We start from the raw sequence: 20,738 nt of genomic DNA, 5'->3' as shown, positions 1-20,738 counted from the left end.
AAAGAAGAGGTTGGTGTTCACCGAACAAAAACTTATGAAAGATAAACAAGTATTTAATAAACAGGTGTTTAATGAATACTTGAACAAGAAGTACATTTGCCATGTTCCTGATGACGAACCAAAACCCGACAGCCAGTGGCTCCTCTCACACTTCCCAGTAGTGCGACCAGACAAGGCTACTTCCAAAGTGCATATACCGGTAGTGTTTGACGAGTCAGCGCCCATCAAAGAAAAGAGTTTAAACACGGAAGCTGTAATGTGACATGTTTGACATAATCATTAAGTTCTGGAAAGAGACAGTAGCTCTGGTTGGCGACATAAGTCAAATGTACCATCAGGTAGTCTAACACGAGCAAGACCGACCATTCCACCATTTCTTGTGGTGTGATCACAGGTGGCCCAAGCATGAAATTTGAATATATTAAAGTAAAATGGCGGCCTTTAAAAATTAAGCGCCAATTTTAAATAAAGTTGACGGAACATGACATAGTGTCATTTGCTTTTGTTACAAGCAAGCCATTTTGAGCTATTTTACGTCGATTTACTGCAACATGTTTATCGTACATAATAATATGACAAGGTAGGAAACCTTGGTCGCTACTGGCGTGCGACATGTGTTCAAATTGGCTCGAATTCCGCACACATAAAAAGCTACCACTTATATTCTGACTTCAAATACTAAAGATAGGATGATAAGCAAATCCGTCTTTAAAACGTGCTTGCTCCTACCTCATCATTCTCAGCAACTAGCCGCTTTTGAAATTCCAAAACCAGCTCAAAATCGCGTGACAACATGGTGTAACGTGGATTCGGGTGTCTGGAGACGATGCTGTCGAAATGTAAACGTAGTCACCCGGAAGAAGCAGCAGAATATCCAGGAAGAAAAGAAGAAAAAACGTTTGACGGTTGAATTTGTCACATTGTATAGCTAGCTAGTTTAATTTTAGAAGCTATTGTTTTTCTTGCATCTACTGTTAACGCAAATAGGAAAATATATTGGTGGAAGGCTATCTATCGCACTTTCCGCGATTTCATTGTTTGCTTGTTTAGTTTGGTCCGTAAAACTAAACATATCTTTATATATTTCATATTTTCCGCTGCATGTCGATAATTTCACTTATTTTTTACATACCTTGTGTTTTCTCCCCTTTTTTCTTTTTCGTATTTTCCTTCTCCTTGTTGTCGTATACTTAAAAGAGATTAAAGTTATCCTAATAAGTTTATTTTTTAAGTGAGTGAGAATTGCTTAACCACTTACGAGGAATTCACAGCAAATGTTAATCGTGAGGAGGAGAAACTGAGAACAAGCGACGATGACCACATAAGCTCTTGAGTTATTTTCAGGGCAATGCGCGATGTGTTTGGAGACTCCATAAAAACGTCGAACAAGAGAATTGAGAAAAAACCTAAAAAGGTATTCCTAAATCTCAAGAAAAGAAATGGACTCCTTAACAACCAAGCAGGATTTAAAGAAGAGTGGGAAAACTTGCGATCAAATATTGAAAGTGTTTTTTAAGGATGCAGGAGATGGGCAGTGGAGAGTTGCAGTGAGCAGTAAGACCATCGTGAGTTGCTCAGGCTTTAAAAATCTACGTTGCAATGGCAGACTTATGGTAACTGAAGTACGATTTAGAAAAAACTGCATCAAAGAAAAAGTGGAGACCGTTGTTTTGTATGATAATCGCCCGATTGAACCTCATGTGTGCGTGGACTGTTGGTACTGCCACGCCAAGCTCATTGTACACTTTTCCCGAAATTCCACTTAAACTTATTATCGCACAACTAACTCCTCTTCTAACAAAATTACGAAAGAGTTCCTTTACAAGGAATAATTTCCCAGTGCCAGCTTTTCCGGTGATGCAAATACAAGTATTAATGTTTTAAGTCTAATTATTTAAGAAGTTAGAAATATTTGCCTTCAATATTATAAGTAGAAAATATTGTCAATTTGAAATGTTAGTTTATTGGCCAGAATGGCTAGACATACGCAATGTACTGAAATGCTCTTATGCAGGAATTGCGGAAGCCATAGTTATAGAGGTGTTGGCTGATACCCTTACCTAGCTGCTTGCAGTTTTAAGTTTTTGAGTTGCGTGCAGTCGGCACTGCTTTCGGCTGGGTATGAGAATTTAATTTTAAAGGTCAAGAAGAAACAATGTATGAAAGTTTATATTTGAAGAAAGACTTAGTCGCAGTTCTGCAAACAGGCTACGGGAAATCTTTAGTGTTTCGTGCTTTGCCAGATTTGTAGGAGCGTAGTTATGCGAAAACAGGCTCCGCAAATAAGTCAGTGGTTTTAGTCATTTCGCCACTCAACGCTCTTCTTAGAAACTTCAAGCAGCGATTTAGGGCGTAAAAGAATCGTGGCAAACTCGAACCATTGACATTTAAGAAGGCAATTTATGCGTGGTGTTGCACCTTTCAGTATCTGTTTATACTGAGTGGTTTGCGTAAATGTTAATGCATTTGGTCAGTTGCCTAGGACTTTTGCTGCCACGGTTACCACATTTAAACATTTAGGTTAATCAAAATTTAAACTTAGTTGATCTTTTGTTTTAGTTGTCTTCTAGTTTTCTTAAGCAAAATTGAGGACTAGAGTACTGCCAGGATTTGCATGGCTTGCTCCAAGTATCACTGTGTTAAGATACCTTTCTTTATGCATCATTTGCCTGAGAAAGTTACTAGTCAGCAGGAAACAGAGCAAATCAATTTTAGCGTTTCAGACATGCCAGTTGAAGGGCTTGCCATGTGGGTGGCTGGGCTGTAAAGAGAGAACTTGAACACTGCAGGGGATATGCCAGGAAAATTGAAAACACAAACACTGTAAGAATTAAAACAGTTAAATAAATCGGATGAAACTCTCCTTTTTTTTGTTTTCCTCAGGATGAAAATGCCAGGAAGCTCTGGAGAAACTTTTCGCGACTAGAAACGCCCTCTGATTTGCAGCGTTTATTCGGACCAGGACTCAATCATGAAGTCCATCAGCATAAGAAAAGATCTTATCCCTGGCACATTACCTAAATATTTTGACCCACTTACACCAGAATCCTCGTTTCCAACAGAAATGTCTTAGTTTTTAAAAGCCTAATTGGATGATGTCATAGGTTTCTAGCAACCTCATAACCCTAGCAATAACCTTAGATGTATTTTCTTGAAAGAATCACAGGTTATCTACAGGATATAAGGTAAAAGAATTTCCAATAATCATAAAGGTAAAAGCGTGATGAAAGTTGTATGAGTTAGGTTGTACATCTAAGGTTCAAGACTTTAATATTTGCCATGATTATACATGTATATAGTGTACCTGGTATTAAAACACTGTGTGGTAGTTGTTGAATCATATTTGTTATATATTAATCAGTCAGTCTTGAAAGCAGAGAGAGCCTTGGGGACGAGGTTGAAAATTAATAATGCCAATGAAGTGTAATAACACTGATTTAGTAAAGTGCTTGTGATAAATTCCCAGGACACATTCTCACCATTATAATTAAAGTTCAAAAAGGCATCTAAATAAATGTATACGCTTTATATTAGAGTTTCGAACTCCTTTTGTTAAGGTGAGTGATCCAGGCTGCAGATGAACTATGGGTAAAAAGTTTCTGATTGTAATGTCAAGTTAGCAAAGTGAAGGCTTAAGGGTTTTATTTCCTTCATTGCTTTAAAAAAACTGTGTCCGCGCTCAACAAGAGTAAAAGGGATCATGATCTATTTGGCGAAGGAACGTGTGCATAGGAGTCTAAGGATCAATTGGAAAACAGGCCTTAAAACTTCTACTTCCAATGGAGTATATTTCCAGTAGTGGCCAGAGAAAGCACTGAGCGTCAAGATATCTTCCACATGACATCTTTAAATACTGCAACACTGCACTAAGAGGCACACAAAAGGGCAAAGGAAATGCTACATTGGACACGACATCATGTACCAAGTAAATGTGGCATGTACACCCTTCACCCAACATCTAAAGAAACTCTCTTATTAGAAGAAAGAAACGCCAGTTTCAATATATTCATTAAATAGGTGTTTAAACTTTCATTGTAGCTTACATTCAATCACAGCGATATCTTTGACTTTATGGAAGAAATTCAAGCATATCTACAGGGACATCTTGGGCCATTAAATGCAATCAATTCCTGCATAACGAATATCAATATATTTAACTGAAAAAGGAGCAAAAAATGACAGAATTACTTAAAAGTCAGTTAAATTTGTATAATACCAGTTGATTTACAGAACTTGTGAATTAAAGTGCACTCATGCTCTTGACGTGAGCATTTCAGCTTTTTTGCAATGATTTTTAGGCTAGGCCAACATCGAGACACCATTCAGCCTGTGGTGTACACATTGAGCAAGAGCTTATGTCAAGGCAGGACAACCTAACGACTTTATTTAAAGCAAATGAATCAGAAAATTGGCTACTACGAACAAGAATCAATCTACTTGCACAGCATGCAGAAGAATCTCTGACAAAGTCTGCAATTTTGCAAAGATGCCCTTGGTTTCCGTTTGAAGCAGGAGCAGCAGCTTGTTGATGCGCAAAATGAGGTTTTTTAGTGGCAAGGGAGACATTGGAGTGGCAAAAAACGTTTCCATATCGACAAAGTTGATTCTTAGACTCGGGTTGGCCCTTTACATCAACAGTTTTGCAGCCCAACTTGGACTCATAACATGTAACTTAAGAATGCCTTATGAACGTTTTCAGCCTCAAATCGTATAAAAAATAAGAATTCGCAGCCTAAGCCCCCAAATTAGACTTCCTTTTTATAAAAACAGTGTACATGCAAACTTGGCACAATTAACTTTTAATCATTTTCCTACAAGTTCTGCGATGAGTATGTTGTCCAATGTTTTCATTAGCAAATCACGTTGGTGATCTCTAAAGACCGAATGAAATCTTTCAGATGATAAGTTTCCACGCCTCCTACTTAACAGCTCCGATGTCAATCAGGAACCACCAGAGCAGCCCTCAAAAGGCTAGAGGATCAAATGCCAAGGTCTTCTTCTCGATGGAAAGGTAATTGTTCAGTCATTATTCATGGATAAGATCGCCTAGTTAACATCGATCTGTCCCATCGTCCCTATAAATAAAATTTTTGATTGGATTTAAGTTATCACATCAGTAGCAGCTTCTCTTTGAATGTATAAACAATAGAATGCCATACAAGGTTAATATATTATTAGAAAAATACCATGACAATGTCTACAAGAATGAAGTTATAATTCAGGCATAAAACAAAATGGCATACAAAATGCTATGGATAAATGACAGTTATTGAACAATTGAGCGGAAATGGCTTCAACATGTGTGTGCTAAGTGTTGGATCAGCAATAGGCAGGTAGCTCGCCATACTGAATACTCACCTGATAAAGCGCCAAAAACAAATAAACACTATACCGGTATATATCCTCTATAAAAAAGGACTAAGGCTTAAAAGGTGTCTTTTGGAGTCTCATCATTTAAACTTTTGCATCCTCGATCTTATGAGACCATAAAACCATGGAACTTATGATACCATGGAACCTATGAAACCACGAAACCCATGAAACAATGGAACCTTTGGTCATGTGACCAAATAGACAGCCAAGACCTTAGGGAAAGTGGACGCTAAACAAAATTTTGTCTATCTAGGGGAGGGAGAAATTGAAGCAGGTTTATCAAAAATGGCACTTGAGTTTTTGAGTTGCATGCAGTCGGCACTGCTTTCGGCTGGGTATGAGAATTTAATTTTAAAGGTCAAGCAGATACAGTGTATGAAAGTATATATTTGAAGAAAGATCGCAGTTCTGCCAACAGGTTATGGGAAATCTTTAGTGTTTCGTGCTTTGCCAGATTTGTAGGAGCGTAGTTATGCAAAAACGGGCTCCGCAAATAAGTCAGTGGTTTTTAGTCATTTCGCCACTCAACACTCTAATGTACGATCGGATTAAAAACTGAGAAACTTCAAGCAGGGATTTAGGGCGTAAAAGAATCGTGGAAGACTTGTTCCATTGACATTTAAGAAGGCAATTTATGCGTGGTGTTGCACCTTTCAGTATCTGTTTATACTGAGTGGTTTGCGTAAATGTTAATGCATTTGGTCAGTTTGCCTAGGACTTTTGCTGCCACGGTTACCACATTTAAACATTTAGGTTAATCAAAATTTAAACTTAGTTGATCTTTTGTTTTAGTTGTCTTCTAGTTTTCTTAAGCAAAATTGAGGACTAGAGTACTGCCAGGATTTGCGTGGCTTGCTCCAAGTATCACTGTGCTAAGATACCTTTCTTTATGCATCATTTGCCTGAGAAAGTTACTAGTCAGCAGGAAACAGAGCAAATCAATTTTAGCGTTTCAGACATGCCAGTTGAAGGGCTTGCCATGTGGGTGGCTGGGCTGTAAAGAAAGAACTTGAACACTGCAGGGGATATGCCAGGAAAATTGAAAACACAAACACTGTAAGAATTAAAACAGTTAAATAAATCGGCTGAAACTCTCCTTTTTTTGTTTTCCTCATGATGAAAATGCCAGGAAGCTCTGGAGAAACTTTTCTAGCGTGTCCTGATAGCGACTAGAAACGCCCTCTGATTTGCAGCGTTTATTCGGACCAGGACTCAATCATGAAGTCCATCAGCATAAGAAAAGATCTTATCCCTGGCACATTACCTAAATATTTTGACCCACTTACACCAGAATCCTCGTTTCCAACAGAAATGTCTTAGTTTTTAAAAGCCTAATTGGATGATGTCATAGGTTTCTAGCAACCTCATAACCCTAGCAATAACCTTAGATGTATTTTCTTGAAGGAATCACAGGTTATCTACAGGATATAAGGTAAAAGAATTTCCAATAATCATAACAAAGGTAAAAGCGTGATGAAAGTTGTATGAGTTAGGTTGTACATCTAAGGTTCAAGACTTTAGTATTTGCGCTACGTATCAGTGTTAAATACGAGCTGGAGGGAGGAAACCAACGTGATGCCTCTGGTCACAGCGCCGGGCGGACCCAGGCATGGCTCGCGGGCCCGGCCCACCCCGTCGATCCAGAGTCCGCCACGCTGGCGCTCCAGCTCCATATAGGTGTATCTGGTATTAAAACACTGAGTGGTAGTTGTTGAATCATATTTGTTATATTCATCAGTCAGTCTTGAAAGCAGAGAGAGCCTTGGGGACGAGGTTGAAAATTAATAATGCCAATGAAGTGTAATAACAATGATTTAGTAAAGTGCTTATGAGTAAAGTTCCAAAAAGGAAACATTCAAGCCAAGTTTATAATTAAAGTTCAAAAAGGCATCTAAATAAATGTATACGCTTTATATCAGAGTTTAAAACTCCTTTTGTTAAGGTGAGTGATCCAGGCTGCAGATGAACTATGGGTAAAAAGTTTCTGATTGTAATGTCAAGTTAGAAAAGTGAAGGCTTAAGGGTTTTATTTCCTTCATTGCTTAAAAAAAACTGTGTCCGTGCTCAACAAGAGTAAAAGGGATCATGATCCATTTGGCGGAGGAACGTGTGCATAGGAGTCTAAGGATCAATTGGAAAAAAGGCCTTAAAACTTCTACTTCCAATGGAGTATATTTCCAGTAGTGGCCAGAGAAAGCACTGAGCGTCAAGATATCTTCCAGAAAAGAACCCATCAACCGGAAACATGACATCTTTAAATACTGCAACACTGCACTAAGAGGCACCCAAAAGGGCAAAGGAAATGCTTCATTGGACACGACATCATGTACCAAGTAAATGTGGCATGTACACCCTTCACCCAACATCTAAGGAAACTCTCTTATTAGAAGAAAGAAACGCCAGTTTCAATTTATTCATTAAATAGGTGTTTAAACTTTCATTGTAGCTTACATTCAATCACAGCAATATCTTTGACTTTATGGAAGAAATTCAAGCATATCTACAGGGGCTTCTTCGGCCATTAAATGCAGTGAGTCAATTCCTGCATAACGAATATCAATATATTTAACTGAAAAAGGGGCAAAGACTTAAAAAAATGACAGAATTACTTAAAAGTCAGTTAAATTTGTATAATACCAGTTGATTTACAGAACTTGTGAATAAAAGTGCACTCATGCTCTTGAAGTGAGCATTTCAGTTTTTTGCAATGATTTTTAGGCTAGGCCACTGGTGGATTATTGTTTTGGCACAGTGTCTCTCTTTTAAAGTTGAGGTTTTTAGAAAAGCTTTAGTTTGTTTAACAGTTCTATGTTAATGATGTGATTTCTGTCGCCTCTGCAGGGATAGAATGGTGTTGCTAGCAGCCTGCTTCATCAGCAAACAGCCAATAATAAAAGATTTATTGCAAAATCAAGGAAAATATTAAACGAATCATAAAGGAATATTTTATCACATACAAGCATCATTCAAGGAATGCTTGTCAGGCCATCCTTCATAGCAGTAAACTTTGATCTGTCTGCAGACTGGATCCTCTTCCTGTGCTTCCATGATCTGCTGAAGTATTGTGTCTGAGGCAGGCAGTGATGAGATCACGCTTCCAATGTGTGCATACATTTCGTCATCATCAATTGTAGACTGAACTGCTTGGCTTCGGACTTGGAGTCTTGAAAGCGCATCGGGTATGTACATCTTCTTTCCAGGAACATGCTTGATCTCCTTGAAGTGGAATCTCATTAGTCGCATTCTGAATCTCTGGATTCGCGGCGGAAGTTGGTCTAGAGTGTGCGTACTCAGAAGTGGCACCAGGGGTTTGTGGTCAGTTTCAACGGAGATCGACTTCCCCACAATGTACTCCCAGGATCGTTCGCATGCCCAGGTGAGTGCTAGGGCTTCTTTTTCTATCTGTGCATATCTGGTCTCGGTGGGAGTCATCGCTCTTGATATGAATGAAACTGGTCGCCAGGAGTTGTCTGGTTGGAGTTGAAGAACTACCCCGCCTAGGCCATAGGAGGAAGCATCAGCTGCCACTTTGGTTTCCTTGTTTGGATCGTACAGTGCCAGTACTGGGACTTGCGTGAGGTCAGCTTTGATCTGCTCAAATGCTTTCTGTTGCTCACTTCCCCATACCCATTCGTTCCCTTTGTGAAGAAGGTCTCTGATGCTCTTTGTCTTGTCAGCAAGGTGTTCGGAAAACTTGCTCAATTGGTTTATCATGCCAAGAAATGTTCTTACTTCTTGCACATTCTGAGGCGGCGGTAGGTCAGCAATTGCTTGTAGCTTTTCAGGATCTGCCTCAATTCCACTAAAGCTTATGACGTGTCCGAGGAACTTAACTCTGTCTGTACTGAACTGGCACTTGTCGAGGTTGAGTGTCAAGCCAGCTTCGACTAGACGCTTGAGTACTGCTTCCAGCCTTTCATCATGTTCTTGCTGATCCTTACCATGGACTAATACATCATCTATGTTGCACTCCACACCATCTAATCCCTGGAGGATCTGACTCATATTCTTCTGGAATTTCTCTGAACCAGAACTGATACCGAAAGGCAATACATTGAAACAGAAACGGCCCCATGGAGTAATGAATGTTGTCAGTGGCCTTGACTCCCACGCTAGCTTTATCTGCCAAAATCCTGAGTTTGCGTCAAGTTTTGAAAAGACTCTAGAGCCTGCCAATCTTCCAAGGGTTGTGTCTACTGCTGGAAGTGGGTGGTTCTCCCTCTTTACGTACTCGTTTAGCTTGCTCAGGTCCACGCACACCCGGACTTTACCATTGCTCTTAGGAGTAACAACCATGGGAGCACACCAATCAGTGGGCTGGTCAACTCTGGATATGACACCTGTCTCCAACATTCTGTCTAACTCTTCCTTAGTTTTCTGATACAGAGGGAAGGGCACTTTCCTTGGTACTGTTGCTTGAAAAGGTTTGGCATCTTCTTGGAGTGTGATGCAGTAACTGTCCTTCATAACACCCAGTCCCTTGAACAACTTGGGGTATTCGTCTGCCACTTTACTCTTGTAGTCCACACTGCTTAGGCTGTCAAGTCTGCTAATTAGCTTTAGATGTTCAGCTGGCTCTCTTCCTAGCAAAGGTCGCTCCAAATCTTCTATCACATACACTTGTTCCTGAGTAGCCTTGTCTTGAACTCGCAACTCTGCTGTGAAAGTTCCTAGACAGCTCAGTTTCTGTTTACATGGACCCATGAGTACCCTGGTTGTCTTGCTAAGTGATGGAGTTGGTTTCAGGCTATGAAATAAGCTTGGCGGAATAACTGTTACATCTGCACCAGAATCTACTTTGAACTCTATCAGTTGTCCATTCATCGAGACGAGTGCTTTCCATGAATCTCCTGCCCCTCCTTGGACAGCAGATAGTTCAGTGAGTTCACCCAGGAATAACCCTCCTTCATCTTGTCTCCCAGTGAAATTCACTTCAGCCACTCTCTTGTCTGGTAGGGACTTACAAGCCTTTGCCCAATGTCCTACTTTAGAACACTTCATACATTTTGATTCTCTGGCTGGACATTGTCTCTTTGGGTGTGATTGACCCAGGCACCTTGAACACTGTGCTTCAGGAGTCTTCCCATTTTTAAAGTTGGGCGACTTGGGTGGTTTCTTTTTCTTCTTCACGTCTTCTTTAAAATCTTTTCCTTTTCCTTTGGATAGGTGGTCCACACTGGCTGGTACAGGAGGCTCAGACTTGGCTTCCTGTAGGAAAGGTTGTTGCTTCTTAACTGTCTCTGACTGCCTGGCTTTTGTGATTGCTTTCTCCAAAGTCAGCTTAGAATCCAGTTGCAGTTGTTCAGAGAGCTTCTTGTCTTTTATCCCTACCACGATTCTATCTCTGATGAGATCGTCTCTCAATGTTCCAAATTCGCAGTATTCAGCAAGGCAATATAAATCTGTTATGAAATTATCCACTGACTCACCATCCTGTTGGCTTCTCTGGTTAAATTTCGCTCGCTCAAATATTACATTTCTCTTTACCACGAAATGAGCTTCAAACTTGCCTTTCACGACGTGATACTGCTTCGCTTCTTCGGTTGATAGTCCGAATGCAACCATGATGTTGTCAGCTTCTTTGTCCATCGAATAAATCAAAGTGTTTACTTGGCTATCGCCGTCCTTTTGGTCGAGTCCGGTCGCTTTTCGAAATCTCTCAAAACGCTTGATCCAGCGTGGCCATTCTTCGGGCTTAAAGTTGAATTTTTCCGGTGGTGGAACTTGGTAATTTGCCACGGATATTTGTTGAACCATTTGTTGTTGTATTGGGGCTACGATCTGTGGTTGTGCAGGCTGTTGTGGCTAACTACTAATTGCTGTTGTTCAGCTTGAATTCCGGCTTCGCCTGGAGCTGGGTCTCCCATATTGTCGTTTTTTCTGATTCTTCTTCAGTTTAAAGCCTATTGGGAACTTCCCGCTGCCACCATGTCGAGTTATTTGGGTCTAAACTACACTTCAGTGAACTACACGTGTTTACTTCAAGACGCCATCTTTAATAACCAACATGCATTGCGTCCGTAACTGTAACAATACTTCATGTAAGCTAACACAACATGCAGCCCAACTTGGACTCATAACATGTAACTTAAGAACGCCTTTTGAACGTTTTCAGCCTCAAATCGTATAAAAAATAAGAATTTGCAGCCTAAGCCCCCAAATTAGACTTCCTTTCTATAAAAACAGTGTATATGCAAACTTGGCACAATTATTTTAATCATTTTCCTACAAGTACTGCGATGAGTATGTTGTCCAATGTTTTCATTAGCAGATCATGTTGGTGATCTCTAAAGACCGCATGAGATCTTTTCAGATGAAAAGTTCCCGCGCCTCCTACTTAACAGCTCTGATGTCAATCAGAAACCACCAGAGCAGCCCTCAAAAGGCTGGAGAATCAAATGCCAAGGTCTTCTTCCCGATGGAAAGGTTATTGTTCAGTCATTTTTCGTGAATAAGGTCGCCTAGTTAACATCGATCTGTCCCTTCGTCCCTATTGATAAATTTTTTTTGATTGGATTTAAGTTATCACGTCAGTAGCAGCTTCTCTTTGAATATATAAACAATAGAATGCCATACAAGGTTAATATATTATTAGGAAAATACTATGACAATGTCTACAAGAATGAAGTTATAATTAGGCATAAAACGAAATGGCATACAAAGAACAATCACATTGTAGAAGTATTTTGGTTGTTTCATTGTAGAACATCAATTCATATAGTCCCTGGTTGACTATGGGAAAATCTAAACTTTCGACCTGGTAACTAACAGAAAAAGTGTTTTGTTGCTACTAAAAAGGGGAAATGAAAGGTATGCCTGCTGTTTTTTTAATTTTTTAATTTAGACTCTCTTTAGAGGCCATGACTCACGGCGTTGCCGCTTGCACATTGCCCCCAACGAGAGTCTGTTCCCGAGGTAGTATAATAATAGTGCATAAAAAACAGTGACAACAACTAACTAATTAAAATCTGACCATTAACTTTTATTAACAATTACAAGTTACACATTTATAAACAACCTGAACATTTTTACTTGGATCAATTGTATCTTCGAAGTAATTTGGCTGACGAGGAAAATTAAGTCCCTTTTCAATCTGAAGGACAAAAACGTCCACGAATCCCACATGGTTTATGAAGGCAATTGTGACTGTGGTGCCAATTATGTAGGTGAAACACAAAGAAATTTCGGTGTTCGGATCGATGAACATTTTGACACCACCAAAGTCTCAGAACCTGCGAGACATCTACTTGAATTCCCAGGGCACTCATTCACTTGGAATATAATCACTGGGCAACACAATTTGCGAAAACCTAAGATCAAGGAGGCTTTGCTAATCGCATCAAGAAAGCCAGAGCTATACAAAAAGCTGTTGGCTCATCCAATCAATCTGTTTCCCATAGGCGTGACTTAACATTTAAATATCAAACTACGCGGCAAACACATTAACCCTGATGGTGACTTTTTAGTCGAAAAACGTTCCGTTATTTTTATTTGTACATATTAGAGCCTTTATCCTTTTTTAAACATTTTATTATCCTAGCGAACATTATGTTGATCTAAAAGTTCAATTCTGAGAATTGCAAGTCCACTGTACATAATTTTCTTTTTTATGGCATTTTAGAACAGAGTACAAAAACTAGGAAAAGGAATCTTTAGAATTAGCCATTAAACTATTCATGTTAATGAATAAAGATGTAAGCTTTTCAGACTTGACAATGTAGAATTTGTCCGTGTACTTCCGTTTTACAAATGACTGGATGTCTCTCACCATATTTTTAAGAAAGCCAATGCCATGCACGTTTTTAAGAAAAACCTTACAAGGTTCTTAAAGGATAAACATTTTTAGACAATGAACAAATATATTTTAGTTGACATTTGTACTTCTTTTTTAGATTTTTAATACTTTTTTATTAGCTTTTTTAGGACAGTAGGTAGTTTTAGTAGTTACAATTATTGTATATTTTATATTTTAGATCCGTGACATTTGTACTTCTTTTTAGATTTAAATACTTTTTTTTTATTTCCGTGGAGGACCTCCCTGAAAACCACATATTTACATGACAGGCGCTTCCTCTCTAAATATTGTTTTTATTATTATTATTTATTAATCTTGAGCGATTTTCTGGAGGAGCTGAAGACTGGAAGCTGAATTCCCACAGAATCTATCTGACAAACATAGCAAGATGTAGGAATACATCTCACACAGGGCACACCATTAAGCCCACCCAAAAACAAAGCCAACGTTGTCATTTTGGAAATGACTTGCGAGGATGAAGTAAGTGTTTAAATGTTAAATAGTGTAATAAAACAAGCCTTTATACCTTTATGGCTTGCCTTAGTCTATATTTAAAAAGCATAGGGCTCAGAGACATGAAAAAAAAAAAACACTTGATGGCTGTTTTCATACTGAGAGATGTGTTACAGTTCTGGACAAGTTTTTTTATCCCATGTAGATGAGAAATTTTTGGAAGTGCGCCTTAAACAACGCGCTACAAAAACTAGCTCATTTACACGGGTAAACACAATCCTGAAATGAAAACAGCCAATAATTAATTTGAAAAGTAATGACTATACGTCACCAATAGATTAGGGAATAAAATAATTAAGTCTGCAGAGGGTATTTTCACAAAGCTGCATATTTGAGTGGTGTCTGAATTTTAAATTATTGCAAAGGTGCTATTTAAAAAAATACTGTAGATCAGAAGCCCATAGTGTTTAAAACGGGTAGCTCCCTTTGATAAGTCAGTATGCAATGAGTTTGCACAGTTCCTTTGAATTAAAAAATTGCAAAGTTCGAATCAACATTCACAGCAAACCCTGAATTTCTCCGGATTCTGTAAGTTATTACGGCATTACAGTAAGAATTCAGGTAAATTAACCCAATATCAAACAAATTTTTACTTTATTAAAAACAAATGTTTGTTCAACGTTTCTACGCACTTGTGACATACATAGTATCACAAGTTTATATCAAGTAGCCAAGTATACAAGAACTAACTATCAGTTTGAAATTGTATTTACTATCAGTCCACTGCTGAGATGAGAGAACATCAGAGCCATGATCAGGATGTTGATGGTGAGAAAGATGAAGGTGAAAGAAAAGACCATTAAAAGGATGAAGTAAGGAAGGTATAATTAAACAATATACTTCTGGAGAGTAATGTGCGTAAATGAAACCAGTTAATGAATTATTGGAAACAATAACTTACAATGAAAGTGCATTGCTTAAAGCTAGAGCTAGTCATCACGAATAGAGAAATACACTGCTATCAAACAAGAAAGTCGTTGTTTAAATTTACAATTCAGGCTTCATACCAAAATGTAATAACATTTAATATTAAATTGAAAAATTCGATTTGTCGGTTTGTTTGATAAGACAGGCAAGAAAAGCTTGTGTGACAGATCCGCCATCTGATGGGTAAGTTTCGTCCAGTCAGCATAATGGAAATACAAATGGCTCCTTAAAAAAAGTTATTTTAGGGCAGCAGAAGAGCTCAAGGGGCAGCATCTAAACAAATTGAGGGAGGCTTATGAGAAAGCTAAGAAAGATCAATAATATATTATTACGTGGAAAGAGGAATCCTGTACCCTCTCCTGAACAAGAAGTGGAACTTCAGACACAAAGAAAAAATTCATTTTCTACAAGAAAGAAAAAAGGAAATGATGCTGACAAACTGAAGGATTCGTTTACTCCAAACGACGACCTTCCTACCAAACGTTATTGAAAAAAGACTAAACACCATTAAGTTGCAGACTAATGACAGAAACCACTAACGGACTGCTTATAGGAAAAAGAAGAATTACTAACAAATTAATAATATTTAATCTTCGAGATATAGTATTTGCACACAGATTATAACCCTTTGATGTATTTTTATCTTTTAACCCTTGTGTGTGTGTTTTTTTTCTTTCTTTATCACTTGATCCATTGATTTAAACTACTTATACAGTATGGGGTAAGGGGAGGGGGTGGTGTTAATTTGTCCTTTTTATCATTTATTTTTAATGGGTGGGATAAACTTTATATACTTTTAGTAGCATATATTTTAGTGTACTTTAGTCCTACGTTTTAAACATGAGCCTGTGGCACATTGGCCATTAAAATTGTATTGTAACCTTGTGTAAAGATAATAATCTGTCTGAGTAACAATGCAAAAATTGGGCAACGCTATAGGCCCAGTGCCACATTCCAGGTAAATTTGTGTGCTCAATTTTTCAAGTGATCAAAAACATTGTTATCCAAGTCTCCAAGTCATTTGGAATACTGGTGTTTTGTAAACAAAGTATATGTTATTTGTTGGAAGAATTTGTTTCAGAAAGCGTTTACCAAAAATTAATAACCAAAATAATATTATTATGTCCCGAGTGGAAGCCTTGCTTCCATAGAAAAAATAATGTGCACATTGTCGAGTTTTTGTAAGATACATGTAAATGAAATGTGCTTAGTGCACTGAATCATGCAATATCTACAACTGTACATTACAAAAAAAAATTATATGTTTATACATGATTTTTTCTTTGTTTACGACAGGAAGTCTATGACTGGGTGGGTTCACAGGACAGTGTGCCTCGTCATTTTACCTTTCAAAGGAAAGATGTAGTGATTAGGCACTCAGGTGTTGGACTTGAGAGAAGGAGTAAGTGTTTTAAATCTCTTATTGAATGACCATGCCTTTACAATAACACTGGTTCGGTTAATTGCCAGAAATTTAGAAATTGTCTGCTCCCACACAGTCACTGACTGTATTATCCACATTTCTTACAATTTCTATAAGACGAAAATGAGATAAAGTCAAGACTTAAGACACAGGTGGGGAATTTTAGCACCAGTGTTCAATACTGGGTAGTCTGTAGCAAGAGATAAAGTCAAGACTTAAGACACAGGTGGGGAATTTTAGCACCAGTGTTCAATACTGGGTAGTCTGTAGCAAGTGTGGTTGATTAGTCATGAGTTCATGCTAATTATTGAAATGTTGAAGTTAAATTTATTAGGTTCATGTAAATAAATTGGTTTGTAGAATAAGGGTCTTGTAAGCACTTTTTTCAAGAGCATGTATAGTCAACTCCCTTAGCCCTCTCAGCTTCCTTTTCTGTTTTATATGATAGTTCTCCGTTAGCTGTGACACTTGGGGCAAACTGACGCTACATCTCGTTGTTTGCGCCACAGACCTAATGGAGGTGTTAGTGTCCAACAAAGCCAACAGGCTTCTTGCTTTGAAGAACAACCTTTTAGTTCCCACCAAGTGCCTCCTGTCGTTTTGCAAAGGCCTACTCATTTTCAACAAAGGCCTTATCTTCAGGCAGGGCCTCCTAGTTTTAATCAAGAGCATCCTGGCTTTAATGGATTTCAACAAGTGCACATGCCTTCTTGGTCACATCTCATCAACGTTCGTTCTAATTATCAGATGCCTTCTGGATCTTATCAAGGACTTCTTGGTTTTGACCAAGTCCATTCTAGCACTCAACAAGGGCCCTCTAGTGAGTGTTCCTCAAAAAAGGCCTTTCTGCTGACACTTTAAACAGTCACAATCAAAGGAGAGAGGTAATAAACATTTGAACTTGTTGATGAACTGTATCGTGGTATTGTTACCCGATACATGAACATGGCTGGTGCTCAGTTTTCGAGAGATTTCCGACGTGAAACTAAACTGAAGAAAACCGAGGCACACAGAAAAATTCTTGTCAGATCTTTAGTGCAAGAGTTAAAGGATGCCAAGGTTTCTGTAGAAGTATTAGCCAATAAATCTGAGGGAAAAAAGTCGTTCTCACACATTGCTCCAAGCAATGTTAGTAAAGCAGCCAGCAATATTTAACAACAGAGGTTACAAGAAAGAGGAACTCAAGATATTATTTCGCCTTTATGGTGTTGCTTTTAACTCTTCATCTGACAAGGACAAACTTTCTGAACTGTTGGTGAAATGCATAAGAGAGGAGCCTGGCTTTCCAGTGTCCTTTGACAATCAGCAAGGTATGTTAATGACATTTTTTATGTTTTACAACAACGATGCATAAGAAAAACGTATTTTCCTGGAAAACAGAACAATCACATACACAGATGGCAACAAAGTTCCATGTGTCACTACCACTGCTAACAAAGTGAAACATATTATCACATATTGTTGAAAATATTGTTTTCATTTTTATCCTTTTATTTTAAATTTTATTTTTTCATTCTTCCCATTCAGATATTTGTTTGCTAAACCTTGATTTGACAATTATCACCGTGTATTACTTAATTTGTAATAGAACCAGTTGGACTTCACTGTATAAGATCAACAGATCAATTCCATTTGTATACTGTTCTGCATCTGCTACACGTCTAAGAAATGTCTTCAGCCAACTGATCTCATCAGTTCGTCAATTTTTCCTCTTGATCTCAGGTACATAGTAGCCACGATCAATTCTATTTTTATACTGTTCTGCATCTGCTACACGTCTAAGAAATTTCTTCAGCCAACTGATCTCATCAGTTCGTCATTTTTTCCTCTTGATCTCAGGTACATAGTAGCCACGATCAATTCTATTTTTATAGTGTTCTGCATCTGCTACACGTCTAAGGCATTTCTTCAGCTAACTGATCTTATAAGTTCGTCATTTTGTCCTTAGGTACACAATGATGATTACCAAGCAAAATGCCTTCAACAAAACCCAAATCGACGAAGAAACCCAAATAATATCCATGGACGAAGCGCTCACACTGCCTAACTTTGGCAAACTTTTGCCTTATATATTTTTCACACTTGCTTTTGTTTTTATTGAAAAAAGTGTTTTCCCGTTTAAGATGCTCACTCAGGGTAGACTAATGGCACACCAGACTACAAATTCAAGTCATCCAGACCTTTGAACATGTGTTTTTTCAATGTTTATCCCTTTGCCAAAGCGACATGGATTTTGGAGATGCACACATTATTGCGATGGGTGCGTTTATACAAATTTCACTTCAGAACTCCCAAATCCATACCTGTCGTTGTTGTTTTCAAAGGAGTATGCAATGGATTGCATTGTGTGGGCAACGACCAAGACTAATACACCAGACGACCTTGGCCATCTACAGAAACATGCAGAGATAATGAGCAATTCGGCAAGGACAAGAAAGCTTGCGTCAAGAATTTGAAATTAGATGAAAGCAGGAAAGACAGTGAGGAAGGCATTGTTGATGATCCTACAAAGGACAGCACAACAAAGCCAAGAAAAGTGTGATTTTTCAAGTTACATAGATGTATGGGAGAAAGAGCTGGAAATGATTTCTATGAAAAAGAACCGCCACACAGTTTGAGACACAGGCAACTCGAATAATTTTGCCCAAGTGCATCCAAAAGAGGATTGCCGTAACCAGGGGAAAGTAAGAATGGCACAATTTCTGATGGAACAAAATCATAGTGGGTCGCAGGTGGTATGCTAAGAGAAGCAGATGCACACACTCTAGAGTCGGTAGATGGACAGTACCATCCTACCAGAGCGGAATACTTTGTTAAGAAAAAAGCCGAAGAGGAAAGATTGCTCAAAGAAAAAGCTCAGAGCTACTAGTAAGATGAAAGCGTTATGCTATATAAGCGCGCGCGACACGAGGTGAAAAGTGGTTCACTTGTTTTACTTTTTAAAAGAAGTAAGAACAGGCCACTGATGGGTAAGACAGTGCTTACTATGTTGTCTTTCTATATTTTAATAAGAGAGTAATCGATCATGCAGAATGTTTGCTCACATGTAATTATAAGTCACTGATTACCGAAAGTGCCCTAGGGCGCATGCCATGTGATGGCAGACAAATGATTGTTTGGAGTTTTTCCAAGAAATGAAATACACTGCAGGTTAACAAAATAAACAATCAGCGTAGCTTTTGTTTCTCAAAGTGGAGAAGGAAGTAGAAACAAGGAATTGACAGCAATTAGGAAAAAATCTCACGCTCTTTAAAAACCCACAAACATCAGTTGATGTTTATGCATTTAATCGACAAGAAATTTAACAGCAGCTTAAAGCCAAGGGAAAGAAAAGGGTCCACGGCCCAAATAAACTTGAATGAATTCGTCAGCCTCTTCAACAAGATATGACAGTCAACATTTGCTGGAATTTTACCAGTCTACCAGCAGTCCTTTCATTAACCCACCAACTTCAACAAGTACTCCTAATTTTTTTTCCCCATTTCTCATCTGCCTCAAATTTGCTGTCCCAACTACTTAAGTCCCCAGTGGTTTGCAGTCTCAACAAGTACCTTTTATTTCCCGCCCCTGTTTTGTCTTCTTCCCTAAGTTTGTTGTCCCCAATTACCAGTATCGCAAGTTGGTTGCCTTCCAACCGTTCCACCTCCAGTTTTTACATCTGAACCAACTTGGCCCCTCAATAACGAGTTTCCCTAACTATTCACTCCCAGTTTCAACAAGTGGCCCCTCTCTGCACCCCTTTTCAATTTTCTACCCAGAAGTTTAGTGTCCTCAATAACCAGTATGCCCAGTTGTTTGCTCCCAATATCAACAAGCACCCCCCCCCCCCTTAACTTTTTTCACCCCATTTAAAATTTTGTGTCAAGTTTACTGTCCCAAACAACTAGTACTCCCGGTTGTGGCCAGTTCTTCAAGTGCATTTCCCCTTTTTACTCTCACCCTGCCTACTCCTTGCCACAGTTAACCAAATTAAAGTTTTCCTACACCTGTTTTAGCCTCACTTTCCCTTCCCCCATGTACAACAGTTCCATGTAACTTTGACACAAAAGCAGTCTGAATTAAAGCAGGTACACTTGTGTCTATTAAAATAAGCGAAGTCATCCTATCTTTCAACCCCTCAAAACTTTAGGAAGCAACCATAGCTGTTTTGTCTTTAGTTTAGAGGACACACTAATGAATATGACTGGCGCATTTATCACCCTGCACAGGTTTGAATACAGTAGTGTTTTTCTGTAAAGCAGAAGCAATATTGATAATGACCCCCTCTACACCGTAAGTGTGTACTCTTTTATATTTTTTACTGTCTTTGAGTCAAATTTGTTTCTTGTTTTGTGTTCCTGTGATCCCGCAATTTGGTTTATTTCTCTGGGACAAGCGAAGTCCTTTTAAAACATCCACCTTTTCACCAAACACTTTGCTTCAACACGCTCCATAATAGGAGGTTTAACTCCTTGATTATTAACGTTTAATTTCAGCGTCGTTCTGTGTCCCTTGGCCAAGCCGTTATCCATATCTTTCCTTTTCAGTGTGAAGGTGTTGCTTTGATCCAGAATTTAACTTCTTGATCATTGCTTGGCGACCTTCGCCAGTTGGCAGGTGTAAATTCTCTTGCCAGATTCTTTTGATTTCTTTTCACTGGCTTACTGTGATGTACTTTGCAGGTTTCTGTCAAAATGTGTAAAAAGTTTTGGCTTTGTTGGCCGTGTT

General features: G+C 38.6%; 1 long non-coding RNA gene across 1 annotated transcript in view; it reads right to left on the bottom strand.

Moving 5' to 3' along the window:
- Positions 1-4,759: 4,759 nt before the first annotated feature.
- The window catches only part of LOC144652365 (uncharacterized), a 35,952-nt gene continuing 19,973 nt past the window's right edge, over positions 4,760-20,738 (bottom strand). The window contains exon 3 of the long non-coding RNA XR_013570508.1: positions 4,760-5,075. This is a non-coding gene — a long non-coding RNA (uncharacterized LOC144652365). The remainder of the gene's footprint in view (positions 5,076-20,738) is intronic.

Source organism: Oculina patagonica, chromosome 4, assembly GCF_052425735.1.
Source record: "Oculina patagonica isolate OP01 chromosome 4, crgOcupat, whole genome shotgun sequence".
Classification (NCBI taxonomy): Eukaryota; Metazoa; Cnidaria; class Anthozoa; order Scleractinia; family Oculinidae; genus Oculina; species Oculina patagonica.
This window is presented reverse-complemented; position numbering and strand designations above follow the sequence as displayed.